Below are 14,559 nucleotides of genomic sequence, written 5' to 3'. Positions count from 1 at the left end.
CATCCCATATGGGTGCCAGCTCAGGTTCTGACTGTTCCACTTCTGATCCAACTCCCTGCTAATGTGCCTAGGAAAGTAGCAGATGATGGCCAAACTACTTGGGCCTTGTACCCTCTTAGGAATCCCAAAAGGAGCTCCTGGCTTTGGACCAGCACGGCTCTGGCAACTGCAGCCATTTGGAGAGTTAACCAATGCATGGAAGATCTCTATATAACTCTGCCTTTCAACTAAATGAATCTTTAAAACAAAGTGCCGGGGCCAGCGCTGTGGCATAGTGGGTAAAGCCACCACCTGCAGCCGACAATCCATACAAGCACCGGTTTGAGACCTGGCTGCTCTACTTCCAATCCAGCTCTCTGCTATGGCCTAGGAAAGCAGTAGAAGATGGCCCAAGTGCTTGGGCCCCTGCGCCCATGGGGGAGACCCGGATGAAGTTCCTGGCTCCTGGCTTCGGATCAGCACAGTTCCAGCCATTGTAGCCATTTGGGGAGTGAACCAGTGGATGGAAGACTTCTCTCTCTGCCCCAACCTCTCTGTAACTCAGCCTTTCAAATAAATAAATAAATCTTAAAAAAAAAAAAAAAGTGTTTGGCCTAGCAGGTAAGACACAGGTTGGTACACCAGCTTCCCATGTCAGAATGCCTAGATTCAAGTTCCAGTTCCCAATTCCAGCTTCCCGCTAATGCAGACCCTAGGTCCCCCATCAATACACAAGACTTGGATTGCAACTTAGCAGTGAACCAGCTGAATCATTAGATAAAACCTCTCTGTCTCTCACTCTTTCTGCCTCCTATGTAAAAACTAAAAAAAAAAAAAAAAAAATCCTCAGCCTGCGGCGCCGGCACCCCAGGTTCTAGTCCTGGTTGGGGTGCCGGGTACTAGTCCCAGTTGCTCCTCTTCCAGTCCAGCTCTCTGCTGTGGCCTGGGAGTGCAGTGGAGGATGGCCCAAGTGCTTGGGTCCCTGCACCCGCATGGGAGACCAGGAGGAAGCACCTGGCTCCTGGCTTCGGATCGGCGCAGCACGCCGGCTGTAGCGGCCATTTTGGGGGTGAATCAACAGAAGGAAGACCTTTAGCTCTGTCTCTCTCTCACTGTCTATAACTCTCTCTGTCTCTCTCACTGTCTAACTCTGCCTGGTAAAAAAATAAAAAATAAATAAGAAAAAAGCTGTAAGTGGAATATAAAATTAAAAGCTCATAGAGGGGCCGGCGCCATGGCTTAACAGGCTAATCCTCCGCCTTGCGGCGCCGGCACACCGGGTTCTAGTCCCGGACGGGGCGCCGGATTCTGTCCCGGTTGCCCCTCTTCCAGGCCAGCTCTCTGCTGTGGCCAGGGAGTGCAGTGGAGGATGGCCCAAGTCCTTGGGCCCTGCACCCACATGGGAGACCAGGAGAAGCACCTGGCTCCTAGCTTCGGATCAGCACAATGCGCTGGCTGCAGCGCGCCTGCCGCAGCAGCTATTGGAGGGTGAACCAACAGCAAAAAAAAAGGAAGACCTTTCTCTCTGTCTCTCACTGTCCACTCTGCCTGTCAAAAAAAAAAAAAAGAAAGAAATACTGCATCATGCCCAATAAAGGTATGTATTACATGTTAATTGAAAATTTTTATTTTAAGAAAATTTTTATTTACTTGTTTTCATTTTCTTTGAAAAGCAGAGAGAGCTTCCATCTACTGCTTCACTCCCAAATGCCAGCAACTAAGCTAGGGGTGGGACAGGCCAATGCCAGGAGCCCAGAACTCAATTCACACCTCCCAAGTGGGTGACCGGGACACAAAGTACTTGAGTCATCATCTGCTGCCACCCAGGGTCCATATTAGCAGGAAGTTGGATGGGGAAGTCGAGTAGCAGGGACTAGAACCAGGCATTCTGATACAGGATATAGGTATTCCAAGCAGTGCCTTGGCCACTACTGCCACAAGCCCACCAAAACTTGTTTTTAAACAAATGTCTTGAAGCATTATGAAAAATTCATTTTATGAAAAAAACTATACAAGGATTCCAATTTTCTCTGCACCAAAATAAATTTATCTTTCATTCTTTTTTTTTTTTTTTTTTTTTTTTACTTTTTGAGGTATCTTGACACAGAGAGGGCCCAGAAAAAGACTAGAGGGACAAATAATAACAAAAGTTACTGTGACTACTCACCATGTGTGAGCCACTGACCTAAACAATACATGAATAACTTACTTTAAATCCTCCCCCAAAGTCCTATGAAATCCCTGTCATTCCTTTTTTTCCATTTTGCAGAAAGGGAAAAACTATTAAGAAACCTGCCCAAGGCTAACAGCTAATAAACAGCAGGGTTGGGATTAGATCCTACGTGTGGCTTTACAGACAGATCAAACACGATCTGACACGATCAAAATCAAGAATATATGCATGAGAATACTCATTTTAAAAAAACGTGTACAACAGACCATTTCTTATTGTAATACAGCAGGAAATGCTGCAAGACGGTAAAGTGGGGAGAGCAGGGATGGGAGGTGGTATGAGAGGATTCTTGCCTTCAAGACCCCGGTTCCCTTCTCATCAAGAGGCACTGAGACAGGTGTGAGACGGGCCTTGAGAGGCAAAAGGCTTGGTGCTGGAGCTGCGAATGGAAAGGCCGTAGCAAGAGTCGAAGGTTCAAAGCCAGCTGGCTGCCTACAGTACCCAATCCTGAGACTCAGAACTCTACATTCACACCTGAGTTAAGGCCTACTATGTACCCGGGAGAGTTCTAGGCGCTGAAAGGCTCAAGGCCAACAACTTCTCTGGGCATTAACAGTTTGGGGAACAACCGACATCAATGATCACCTGCTAGTCAAGGAAACCTGCCTCTCCAGACAACCTCATCATGAGCATTCATAAGAGCCCATAAGAGTACACGCCAAGGCCAGGTTGGGGGATGGGCAGGATGAATGGTCGAAAACGCAATTCCTACACGCGCTCACCCCGAAGCCCCGCCCGGACCCTCCCTCGAGACCACAGTGGGCATCCAGTGCGACTCCAGGGACTGCAGCAGGGGGCGAGGGGAGAACCGTGGCTACCTGTGGCCCCCACACGTCAGGCGCGGCCCTTCCCCCACTGATTTGGTCGCTCCAGGTGGACTCTCTCCGACTGTCGATTTCCCGCAGACCGCCGGCCTCCGTTCGGAACACCACCGCACCACGCAGCCTCTTTCCCAGCAGCTCCGCACGGACACGGTACCCACAACAACTTACCCGCCCCGCGGGGCCCAGGACTACCCGGGCTTCTTTCTGGACACCGAGGGCTCTCTGACATCTCCACCAATAGCAGAGCGCAGACGGGACGCGGAGGCGGGACGGAGTGGTGCTGACCAATCACGTGCGACGCAAACCACGTCCCGGCGCACATAACTAGTTCCCGCCTTTGGAAGGGGAAAAAAAATACGGTTGGCGCCAAACTCCTGTAGTCTTCTGCGGGACTTAAAGGAAAGGGGCGGGGCGTGAGGTGGCGAGGACGGCTACGGGGCGGAGATTCTCCACGGAAGGGGCGGGACCTGAGCGGAGGTAGGGGCGGGGTCTGTTAGAAGCTCCTTAATGAAAGGGAAAGTGATCTCTGAGAAGGCTAAATCCTTTAGTACCTCTTTATTCTTTGAGTGTCAGCTGCGTGCTGGGCCTACGGGGGGCGCAGGCTCCGCTGCGTAACGATGAGTGAGCCTCTTGCTTGCTTTCAGAAGCTTTCCGAGCACGATAGGTGGCCCAACAGTGCCGGGTTTTGGAAGCTTCGAGAAAGCCTTCCTAGTGTAGTGGGATGGCAGGAAGCAGACTTGTTGAGTATCCGAGTTGCCTTACAGAACCTGCAGGAACCAGAGTGCCTTAGAGCTAGCCTCAGGAGCGCCGTCTGTGCCACTGCTTTCTGGGAAAGTAAAACAAGGCACCTTCTCTGGCTACTTCATCCAGTCCTCCATTTTGGTCTTAATTGTCATGTCAACTTATTATATGCTTTTTATAAGGTGGATGTCTTGGGGCTAGAGCGACACAGCGGGTTAAGCCACCTCCTGCGATGCCGGCATCCCATAGTAGCTAAGTTGGATTCCCAGCTTCTCCACTTTCTATCCAGCCCCCTGTTAATGCTCCTGGGAAAGCTGCGGAAGACGGCCCACTGGGGATTGAACCAGCAGACTGAAGATCTCGCTCTCTCTGTAACTCTGCCGTTCAAATAAATAAAGTAAATCTTTTAAAAAAATAAATGTGGCCCGGGCCGGTGCCGTGGCTCACTTGGTTAATCCTCCGCCTGCGGTGCTGGCATCCCATATGGGCGCCGGTTCTAGTCCCAGTTGCTCCTCTTCTAGTCCAGTCCCAGGAGGGCAGTGGAGGATGGCCCAAGTACTTGGGCCCTGCACCTGCATGGGAGACCAGGAGGAAGCACCTGGCTCCTGGCTTCGAATCGGTGTAACTCCGGCCGTAGCGACCATTTGGAGGGTGAACCAACGGAAGGAAGACTTCTCTCTCTAACTCTGCCTGTCAAAAATAAAAAATAAATTAAAAAAAAATAAAATAAATGTGGCCTGTGATGTGCAGTATAGGGTAAAGCCTCTGTCTGCAACCCTGGTATCCCATATGGGTGACAATTTTTGTCCCGGCTGCCCCACTTTCAACCCAGCTCCCTGCTAATTGCCTGGGAAAAGCAGTGGAAGATGGCCCCAGCTTTTGGACCCCTGCCAGCCACCTGAGGGAGTGCAAAGAAGTTCCTGGATCCTAGGTTGGGCCTGACCCAGCCCCAGCCCTTGTGGCCATTTGGGGAGTGAACCAGCAGGTGGAAGATCTCTCTTTTTCTGATTTTCAAATAAATGAATAAATCATTCAAAAATTAAAATAAGATAAATAAAGATAAATGTCAACCTTTTATCTGGAAAAAAAATTTATGTGAAAGACCCAGTGACAGAGCATGAGAGCAAGAGTGTAACCAAACAGGTATCCTCTGAATCACATCAGGCCAGGCCAGGCTGAAGCCAGGAACCAGGAACTCCATCCAGGTCTCCCTTGTGGTCAAGAGGGGCCCAAGCACACAAGTCATCTTTACTTGATTTCCCAGTCATATTAGCAAGGAGGGGGATCAGAAGCAGAGCAGCAGGACTGGAACCGGAATGGGATCCCAGAGGCATTGGCTTGACCCACACAATGCTGGCCTGTTAGCACATGTTTTTAAAAACTGGCTTCCTAGATTTGCCCAGCACAGCTTTGCTTAGGAAGAGAAGTTATCAGACTGCAGTTATTCCAGGTGGAGCTAACTGGGAAGGAGAACGATGTGTGGGGTAAAAAGTGCTTTAAAAAAGCAAACAGTAAATGAGGTGGTGATTACACAATATTATGAGTATCTTAAATGTCACTAAGTTTTTCACTTTCATTTGTTCAATTTTATGTTACTTATCTAAAAAGAAAAAAAAAAGAGGAAAACAGGCAATATCTTTCTTTCTCTGCCATGTGAGGATTCAGAAAGAGGAATATTTCCTGTAAACTAGGGTGAGGATCCTCATCAAGCGCAGATATATTAGCACCTTAATCTTGGACTTCCCAGCCTCCTGAGCTATGATTTTCTCAGCCCATGGTATTCTGTCCGAGTAGGCCAAACTGACAAAGACATTTATCTTAAGGTTGATCCAAATGTTTGATAACAAGACTTGCTCTTTTCTTGCTGTTTTTAAAGAAATATTTAATTATTTAAAAGACAGTTATGAGAGAGAGAAAGAGAGATGGGGGGGGGGGATCTTCCGTCTGCTGATTCACTCCTCAGATAGCTGCAACAGACAGAACTGCTCTAGGCCAAAGCCAGGAGCCTGGAGCTCCATCCAGATCTGGCATATTGGTAGCAGGGGCCCAAATACTGGGGTTATAATTTGCTGCCTTCTCAGGAGCATTAGCAGGGAGCTGAATCAGAAGCGGAACACCTGGGACTTGAACCAGCACCCTGATATGGAATGGCTACATTGCAAGTGGTGGCTTAACCTGGTGAGCAAAAATGTTGGCCTCTCCCACGGATTTTTAGGGGATACCTCCCTCAGAGAAATTTAAGCCCAGCTTTCAGGCAGATAAAGGAAGGGCAGAGAACTGTTCCTCCATCTGAATCTCAATTGCCTATAGAACAAAATAATCCTTGTGCCAAAATGTTGTACTTAAGGTGGTATATTCTAGACTCCTTCAAATATATGTGTAATCCTATAGATGCAATCATTTTTTAAAAGATTTATTTTATGTATTTGAAAGGCAGATTTGTACACACACACCCACACACACATACACAGAAAGAGAGAGAAAAAAACATTGATTTTCCATCTGCTGGTTCACTCCCCAAATGGCCACAAGGGTCAGAGCTGAGCTCAGCCAAAATCAGGAGCCAGGAGCTTCTTCGGAGTCTCCCATGTGGGTACAGGGGCCCAAGTAATTGGGCCATATCCCTTTGCTTTCCCAGGCCCATTAGCAGAGAGCCGGATTGGAAGTGGAGCAGCTGAAACTTGAACCACGCCCTTATGGGATGCTGGCACTACAGGTGCGGCTTTACCCACTATGCCATAGTGCTGGCCCTGAACCAGGGACTGTAATATTGGATGCAGATGGTGCAAGTGGTGGCGTTAACAGGCTGTTCCACAATGCTGACTCTCCCCTTAGTTTTCCTTCCTTCCTTCCTTCCTTCCTTCCTTCCTTCCTTCCTTTTAAAATCAATTTTCTTTTCACATAGTTAAGCTTATAGTGTACAAAATTTTAAAGTACAGTTAACCAGAATTTAAATGGATGATATTGAAGAAGAACTTGGTGACAGATAACATTTCCCATGAAAATTATTAATAGGTTGTAAAAAGCAGAAACTGGTCACTCACATTTCCTTTCATTTATGAGGCCAACAAAATATCTATGTCTTAAAGCCTGTGCTAAATTCCTACTAAGTAAACCTTAATAAGGATTACCACATTTGTTTGTTTTTTCAGCAACCAGTTCTAAATAATTTACATAAGAATATCACACACAGAGGCAGGCACTGTGGCATAGCCAGGAAAGCGGCTGCCTGCAGTGCAGGCATCCCATATGGGTGCTGATTCAAGTCCCGGCTGCTCCACTTCCGATCCAGCTCTCTGCTATGGCCTGGGAAAGCAGTAGAAGATGGCCCAGGTCCTTGGGCCCCTGCCCCTGCATGGGAGACCCAGAAGAATCTCCTGGCTCCTGGCTTCAGATCGGCGCAGCTCCGGCCCTTGCGGCCATCTGGGGAGTGAACCAGCGCATGGAAGACCTCTCTCTCCCTCCCTCCCTTCCTCCCTCCCTCTCTCTCTCTCTCTCTCTCTGACGCTCCTTCTCTCTGTGTATAACTCTGACTTTCAAATAAATAAATAAAGCTTATTAAAAAAGAATATTACCCACATTCTTTTTATTTTTTTAAAGGAGCATCAGAGAGAGAGAGGTCTTCCATCCGCTGGTTCATTCCCCAGATGGCCGCAAGGGCTGGAGCTGTGCCGATCTGAAGCCAGGAGCCAGGAGCTTCTTCCGGGCTGGAGCTGCACAGATCCAAAGCCAGGAGCCAGGAGCTTCTTCCGGGTCTTCAATGTGGGTGCCGGGGCCCAAGGACTTGGGCCATCTTCTACTGCTTTCCCAGGCCATAGCAGAGAGCTGGATCGGAAGTGGAGCAGCTGGGACTCGAACCTGCGCCCATATGGGATGCTGGTGCTTCAGGCCAGGGTGTTAACCCTCTGTGACACGGCGCCAGCCCCACATTCAATTTTCAATAATGCATTAAATATTCCGGCCGGCGCCGTGGCTTAACAGGCTAATCCTCCATCTTGCGGCGCCGGCACACCGGGTTCTAGTCCCGGACGGGGCGCCGGATTCTGTCCCGGTTGCCCCTCTTCCAGGCCAGCTCTCTGCTATGGCCCGGGAAGGCAGTGGAGGATGGCCCAAGTCCTTGGGCCCTGCACCTGCATGGGAGACCAGGAGAAGCATCTGGCTCCTGGCTTCGGATCAGCGAGATGCGCCGGCCGCAGCGCGGCCACTGGAGGGTGAACCAATGGCAAAAAGGAAGACCTTTCTCTCTCTCTCTCACTATCCACTCTGCCTTTAAAAAAAAAATGCATTAAATATTCCTATTACAAGAGATTTTTTTTTTTTTTTGAGGGGGTCCAGTGTTGTGGCATAGCAGGTTCACGGTGCAGTCCCTGCTGCTTGTCTTTTTTTCTTTGAAAGATCCGATGGCAGGAGCCAGGTGATTCTCCTGGTCTGGGTGCAGGGCCCAAGTACTTGGGCCATCCTCCACTGCACTCCCTGGCCACAGCAGAGAGCTGGCCTGGAAGAGGGGCAACCTGGACAGAATCCAGCACCCTGACCGGGACTAGAACCTGGTGTGCCGGTCCGCTAGGTGGAGGATTAGCCTAGTGAGCTGCGGCGCCGGCGCTGATTGTCTTCTGATCCAGTTCCCTGCTATTGCACCTGGGAAAACACTGGAAGATGGCCCAAGTACTTGGGTCCCTGCATACCCATGTAGAAGACCTGGATGAAGTTCCTGGCTCCTGGCTTTAGCCTGGCCAAGCCCCAGTTGTTGTAGCTATCTGGCGAGTAAACCAGCAGATGGGAGATACCCCTCTTTTTCTTTCACTTATTCTGCCTTATAGATAGGTAGGTAGGTAGGTAGGTAGATAGATAGATAGATAGATAGATAGATAGATAGATAAAAACAAATCTTTAAAACAAGTGTTTAGGGGGCAAGCACTTAGTATAGTGGTTGAGCCACTGCTGCTTGGGATGTACACATTCCATATCAAAGTGATTGGGTTTGAGCTCCAGCTCTGCTCTCATTTCCAGATTCCTGTTAATACGTACCCTGGGGGCCGGCGCCACGGCTCACCAGGCTAATCCTCCGCCTTGCGGTGCCGGCACACCGGGTTCTAGTCCCGGTCGGGGCACCGATCCTGTCCTGGTTGCCCCTCTTCCAGGCCAGCTCTCTGCTGTGGCCAGGGAGTGCAGTGGAGGATGGCCCAAGTCCTTGGGCCCTGCACCCCTTGGGAGACTAGGAGAAGCACCTGGCTCCTGCCATCGGATCAGCACGGTGCGCCGGCCACAGCGCGCTACCGCGGCGGCCATTGGAGGGTGAACCAACGGCAAAAGGAAGACCTATCTCTCTGTCTCTCTCTCACTGTCCACTCTGCCTGTCAAAAATAAAAAATAAATAAATAAATAAATAAATAAATAAATAAAAATACATACCCTGGGATGCCCTGTGGTTGTGTTGCTAACACCCACACAGGAGACTCAGACTGAGTTCCAGGCTCCTGACTTCAACCTAGTCCAGCCCTGGCTGTTGTAGTTCACTTCCTGGTGGGAGATCACTTTCTCTCTGTCTCTATCTGCCTTTCAAATAAACAAAATAATATTTAAAAATTTTAGAATCTCACAAATAATGTGTCTTATACATTTTGCATGTTCAACTTTACACAAAAGAGGTTTAGCAAGAAAATAAAGTATGACTGGTAATGGCACAAGGAAGTTCTAAAGAGAGTGCTAGGCTTGATCTTATGTTATTAAAGTTCCAAAGAATTTATTATCAAAACTTCAGTTGTACATAAAGTAGTATTTTTACAATATTTCTGAAGGCCAAGTGGTGATATAAGTTTATTCATATAACTGAAGGCAAAGACTAATAGAGAATTCCAATTGGAATGTCCATCATACCCTTATATCTTCCTCTTGCCTAAGCTCAAGACACCTGGAATAAAATTATCATATGTAAAATTCCCTGGACACCTTGCTGCTGGTCTCCAGAAGCTGTCTGTGAGATCTCTCAGTTTGACATAGGAGGAATGTGGTCATCAAAGGTGATATTTTCATTAACATTATGTTTTTACAATTCAATTCATGGCCTGGGAACTGAATCTAAATCCTATAGGTGTCAGAGGCTTCTGTAATTCTTAAGAATCCATGGTTCAGGCCGGCGCCATGGCTCACTAGTCTAATCCTCCGCCTGCGGCACCTGCACACCAGGTTCTACTCCTGGTCGGGGCGCCTGATTCTGTCCCGGTTGCTCCTCTTCCAGTCCAGCTCTCTGCTGTGGCCCAGGAGTGCAGTGGAGGATGGCTCAAGTGCTTGGGCCCTGCACCCGCATGGGAGACCAGGAGGAAGGCACCTGGCTCCTGGCTTCGGATCGGTGCAGTGTCGGCCATTGGGGGGGTGAACCAATGGAAGGAAGACCTTTCTCTCTGTCTCTGTCTCTCTCACTTTCTAACTCTGCCTGTGAAAAAAAAAAAAAAAAAAAAAGAATCCATGGTTCTACTCCTATGGCTCTTGAAGCTGATGAAGTGCTGTCTCCATTCAGGGTAGCCCAAAGATCTTTAAAAAAAAAAAAAAAACGATTTATTTATTTATTTGAAAGTCAGAGTTACACAGAGAGAGGCAAGGCAGAGAGAGAGAGAGAGAGGTCTTCTATCCGATGGTTCACTGTTGCAGTGGATTCGTTTCTGAGAGGAGGAGCGTGGTGGGGGCAAGAGGCGCGGAGTCACCACACAGACCCCGGGAGTCGGGTGAAAGCAGGCCTGAGGCGAGCAGCCTGCAGACTCTGTTGCCAGAGGCCATCTTGGCATGGCCTTCTCATTCCACCACATTTCCCCCTTTTCATTTATTTTTGAGCAATGGGAAGCATGATTCTTGGCCATACCATTGTTGACCCCGTTTCCATGTGGTCTTTGTAGGTGGCTGTGCCTGTCTTAGGTTGTCCCCCAGGGGATCTTACCCGTCATTGACTAACCAGCGCTGAAAATGGGAGACCACAGGAGTGCTTGCTCAGATGGGGGTAGGAATGAGGAACAATGGTAATCAGGAATGGCTTCACTGCACACAGGCTGTGGGCTGTTTGAGTGGCTGACCAGAGCTAGTGGGGTATAAAACAGTAATGGATGTGGCTATGGGCAGTTTCTCAGGGTAGGATGATAGGGCAGGTGCATCTACTAACAAGGCGGACTCTCAGTCTTGTTCAGCTGATTCTGGTTGGCTGTCAATTGCAGGCTTGATGTTTCTGGCTGGTACCCAAATGGGCTGCCCCACATTCTCTGGAAAGACACAAGCATATCCTCGAACCTTGGTTAGCAGAGGGTGTGTTCCCTTCCATTCTCCTGTCAGGGGGTCTTTCCACCTAACCATAGGGGCTGGGGGCTGGGATGGAAAGGATCCCCAGAGTTTATAAGCTGGACTGATCCCTTAGGAATCAAAACTAAGAAAATTGATAGTGAAAAGGACCTCAGTCAAAGCAAGTTGTGGGTCTGAGGGCATATGATTGTTTTTCTGTCTTTGTAAGAGATCTTTAATCGTTCTATGATTGCCTGTCCCAGTGGGTTGTATGGGAACCTGTGGCAGACTGTATGTTCCAGGATTTCAGGAAGGAATTAAATTCTTGTGATGTATTCCACCACAGTTCACTCCCCAATTGGCCGCAACGGCTGGAGCTGTGCCAATTTGAAGCCAGGAGCCAGGAGCTTCTTCCGGGTCTCCCATGTGGGCGCAGGGGCCCAAGCACTTGGGCCATCTTCTACTGCTTTCCTAGGCCATAGCAGAGAGCTGGATCAGAAGAGGAGCAGCCGGGACTAGAACCGGCGCCCATATGGGATGCTGGCGCTTCAGGCCAGGGCGTTAACCCACTGCGCCACAGCGCCAGCCCCCCAAAGATCTTTAAATTCATTGAAAGCCATCATGCCAGGCATCTCTCTACCCAGCATTCAAACTATAAGACTAGAAGCCTCCAGGTTAAAAACGTTTGTATCCTTAGGCTACGCCTGACTGTATCAGACATCTCTGAAGGCTGAGGATCTTGTTGTATTTGCCCGTCTTGTTCAACTCCCACAGCAAAGTAGCCACACAGTGAATCCTGAGTTTGTCAGGAAATACAGGCTTTCTGGGAATCTACAGCATCTGCCTGGGTAGTTAGTACCTGACGCTGGTGTTAGGGTGTCTCAGCATTAACGAGTTTTTTTTTTTTTTTTTTTTTTTTTAAGATTTTATTTATTGGGGCCAGTGCTGTGGTGTAGCAGGTAAATCAAGGCCTGCAGTGTCAAGCATTCCATATGGGTGCTGGTTCAAGTCCTGGTTGCTCCTCTTCCAATCCAGCTCTCTGCTATGGTCTAGGAAAGCAGTAGAAGATAGCCCAGGTCCTTGGGCCCCTGCATCCACATGGGAGACTTGAACGTTCCTGGCTCCTGGCTTTGGTTTGGTGCAGCTCCAGCAGCTGTGGCCATTTGGGGAGTGAACCAGCAGGTGGAAGACCTTTCTGGCTCTCCCTTTCTGTGTCTACAACTCTACCTCTCAAATAAATAAATAAATAAAATTTAAAAAATTAAATAATAAAAATTTCAATCATCCAAAAATATTGCCTTTTTGTTGTTTATAGGCAGTCTCCCCCCCCCCCCCCCACCGTTTTTAAAAAAGATTTATTTACTCTAAAGGTACAGATAGAGGACAGGGAGAGAGATCTTTCATTTGCTGGTTCACAAAGCCCATATGGGATGCTGGCACTGCAGGCGGAGGCTTAGCCTTCTATGCCACAGGACCCACCCCTAGACAGTCCAGAACTCAACTTGGGTCTCCCATGTAGGTGTAAGAACTCAAGTACTCTGCCTTTCAGGACACACATTAGCAAGAAGTTGGAATTGGAAACAGAGCTGGAATTTGAACCAGGCACTCTGCTAAGGGCGCGATACTCACCTCTCTCTCTCTACTGGTCTTTTGATCTCTCTATACCTTCCAATTCCTGCTGCCCCCACCCCTGCCCCTTTCACTCCTAATCAGTCTATTTGGATTATATTAGAAGGACTGTCAAGATGTGATGTGGTACCAAACTTTTAAGTTTCTATAATGGAAAATGCTATTAATACAAATGTTTGAGAATTAAAAAGTCTAATGATCTTGTGTTACTAGACATGATAGTTATCTTAATGAGAAAGCCCCAGAGGCCTAAAGGGTTAAATACTTGTAAAACCCTACAGGTGCTTTCAAAAATACTGTGAAGTAAGCAAGTGCCTCTTGTTGGTTGATGAGTTTATAATTTTAAACATGGCGACTTAAAGTCTTTTGTCATCCACAGTTATATATGATGTGCTGCTCATAAAACTAAAGCGTTGTTGGTTCTGTGTTTAGCTGTCCTCCTATAGGTTCCTATGGACTTTTTCCAGCCACTTTTATTGTATTCAGTACTTTGGGATGGATCTGTAAACAGATGAAGCCAATAATGTATTAACAGTACCAACTGAGAGAAAGTATGGTTAACTGAGGTTACTAAAGACAAAAAGCAACTCAAATCAATTGGCAATCTACAAAAAGAGTTAAAGATTTTAAAAGCTATTATTAAAATTGCTATATTGGTCTATTATGCTATATTATATGTGTGTACATATTGTATGTCCACATGGGGAAATTTTATTAAGAGTTTTATTTTAAATGGCTTATAGATAAGATTGTCCATAAATTTAAGCTGCTAAAATCAATCAAAGATACATTTTAATTTGAGTGACCTGAATCTGTGTATCATATGTTTTAAACATGTTGGTAGAAAGAAACTAAAAACATTTTAGATGGTTGTGCTTAAGTTTACTGGCTAAACAAACTACACCATGTTAGATATTTAAGAGGTGTTTTCAAATACATGATTCTTAAAATTTATAGAAGGCATTGGACCTTCTGGTAAATGTTTTCTTAAGTTGTTATCTAATGGTTGAAACGGTTTGCTAAGTATTCATGTGATATTGCTATTGTCAGCAAACGATCTAGGACTTGCTCCCTCATTTCTCTATTCTAAGCCCAACTTGTTCTTTCATTTCTCTATTCTCTTCAAGGTAGGAAACTAATTCTATTATGAAGGAATCTGTAGGATGCACAATTTAATCTTTAGACCTTATAAAAGAGATGGCTAACAGTTTTTTGTAATAGCATAGCCAAAATAAGAGCTTAAATAATAATCTCATAGCTAGATTCACTTCGCCATCAGCGAAGTATACAGTAAGTAGAAAAAACCTCCCTTTCAGACCAAAGGGAAAGAAAGTTTTAAAGTGAGAATATAATTTTTTTTTAAGATTTTATTTATTTATTTGAGAGGTACAGTTACAGTCAGTGAGAGGGAGAGACAGAAAGGTCTTCCATCCTCTGATTCACTCCCCAAATGGCCGCCACCACGCCTGGAACTGGGCCAATCCGAAGCCAAGAGATGCTTCTGGGTCTCCCCACATGGGTGCAGAGGCCCAAGCGCTTGGGCCATTTTCTACTGCTTTCCCAGGCCATAGTAGCCAGCTGGATCGGAAGAGGAGCAGTCGGGACCTGAACCAGCGCCCAAATGGGAGGCCGGCTTCACAGACGGAGGATTAACCTACTGTGCCACAGCGCGCGCCCCTGTACTCTGCTCTTAATGTCTTCAGAATACTCTAATGGCTATAATAAATTTTCCCAAAGTGAACATTTACTTCCAATGGGGAATTTTGTAGGCTAGAATACTAGCAAGAGAGCTGCTGGGTCAGGGAAGCACCGCGGCTTTTGTTTTCCATCTGTTTTCGGATGTTGGGCCCTAGGGAGGAACGGTGGGCCGGCCGAGATACGCCCCCAGGG

At 47.4% G+C, this 14,559-nt stretch overlaps 1 protein-coding gene across 4 annotated transcripts in view; it reads right to left on the bottom strand.

The window, feature by feature from the left end:
* CASP8AP2 (caspase 8 associated protein 2) overlaps positions 1-3,270 on the bottom strand; it is a 29,804-nt gene extending 26,534 nt beyond the window's left edge. For 3 of the 4 annotated variants that reach the window (XM_062186509.1, XM_062186511.1, XM_062186512.1), the window contains exon 1: positions 3,031-3,246. The gene's annotated coding sequence lies outside the window, so the exon portion shown is untranslated. Of the gene's footprint in view, positions 1-3,030 lie in introns of all 4 variants that reach the window. The other variant, XM_062186510.1, reaches the window with a different exon arrangement.
* Between the last annotated feature and the right edge of the window lie 11,289 nt (positions 3,271-14,559).

This window comes from Lepus europaeus, chromosome 3, assembly GCF_033115175.1.
Source record: "Lepus europaeus isolate LE1 chromosome 3, mLepTim1.pri, whole genome shotgun sequence".
NCBI classification, from domain to species: Eukaryota; Metazoa; Chordata; class Mammalia; order Lagomorpha; family Leporidae; genus Lepus; species Lepus europaeus.
The sequence above is the reverse complement of the archived record's forward strand: the minus strand, read 5'-3'. Positions and strand labels throughout refer to the sequence as shown.